General features: G+C 39.5%; 1 protein-coding gene across 1 annotated transcript in view; it reads left to right on the top strand.

The window, feature by feature from the left end:
* NPSR1 (neuropeptide S receptor 1) overlaps positions 1-1,078 on the top strand; it is a 51,456-nt gene that overhangs the window by 956 nt on the left and 49,422 nt on the right. The window lies entirely within an intron of this gene.

The following is a 1,078-nucleotide window of genomic DNA, read 5'->3' as shown; positions in this document are numbered from 1 at the left end:
GTAGGGAAAAGAGGTGCTGAAATTCATCTTTCCTTCGGATTTCTGTGCCTTTTGTCAATGTTATTAAGCAAAGAATTGGGAAATTATTAATTAATTCACTTATTCGTGCTGCGTGCCGTGTGTCACTTTACTGTTGTGGCACATTGTACAAGTTAAGTTCAAGTTACTAAGAAGTCAGACAAGGAGTACCCTGCCATTCCTTCTGGAGCTCAGGCCCAAAGACATCGCTTCCAATCACCTCCACCTGGAAAGATACAGACATTAAGATCGTTTGACAATATGTCAGGTAAAAGGGGAATACATTCAGAGGCAGTTTTGATTTCTATGAGATTGTTAGTGCTCTGACACAATGCCAGTGGAGTCAGTGGACTTACAACAGGTTTCCATACCTGTTGAGGAAAAACTAGAGTGGTAGCTCTACAATTAACTAATGAGGGTCTCTTTTCAACATGCTACTGATACATTTTTTTCCCTTGATAAGACAGTCTCTTTTCAACATGCTACTGATACATTTTTTCCCTTGATAAGACAGTACTTTTACTTTCTTATCTAGGATTTCAAGGATGGAAATTCCTTTTTTCCCCTCTTTTTTCCCTCTCCACGTCAGACTCCTCAAATGCTCTTGATAAAAATCAGAAGTGACAAGCAAAATATTTTTAACAATTTTCTCTTTATCTCCTTTGTGTTCTTGCCACAGTTAGTGCTGTGAAACTGAACAATGTCATGGGAGCAGTATTTTCTAGTGGTAAAACTGACAATTAATTCCTGATTAGAAAGTCCCCAGGCAGAAGAATGTTCCTTAATAAGGGAGATTGAGTAAATTACAATAATTAGGAAACCATGGATAGTCATGCATGCTCATCCATTGCTAAAAGAAACTTGATTCTGTTAGCTGAGAGCTTCTCATTAGGTTTGGACTCCTCTGTCGGATGTCTATCTCTGGCACACACAGCATGAACTTTGCGAGGAGGTTCACTGATTTCACATCAATTACTAGCTGTTAATAGGCATGGCAATATTTTGACTCTGGGGACAAGTGACAGCTGGTGCTGCTGCAGGAAACGAGGGATAAAGCACC

Source organism: Nestor notabilis, unplaced genomic scaffold, assembly GCF_000696875.1.
Source record: "Nestor notabilis isolate BGI_N333 unplaced genomic scaffold, ASM69687v1 scaffold1686, whole genome shotgun sequence".
NCBI lineage: Eukaryota > Metazoa > Chordata > Aves > Psittaciformes > Psittacidae > Nestor > Nestor notabilis.
Note: the sequence above shows the minus strand (reverse complement) of the source record. Positions and strands in the feature narration are given on the sequence as shown.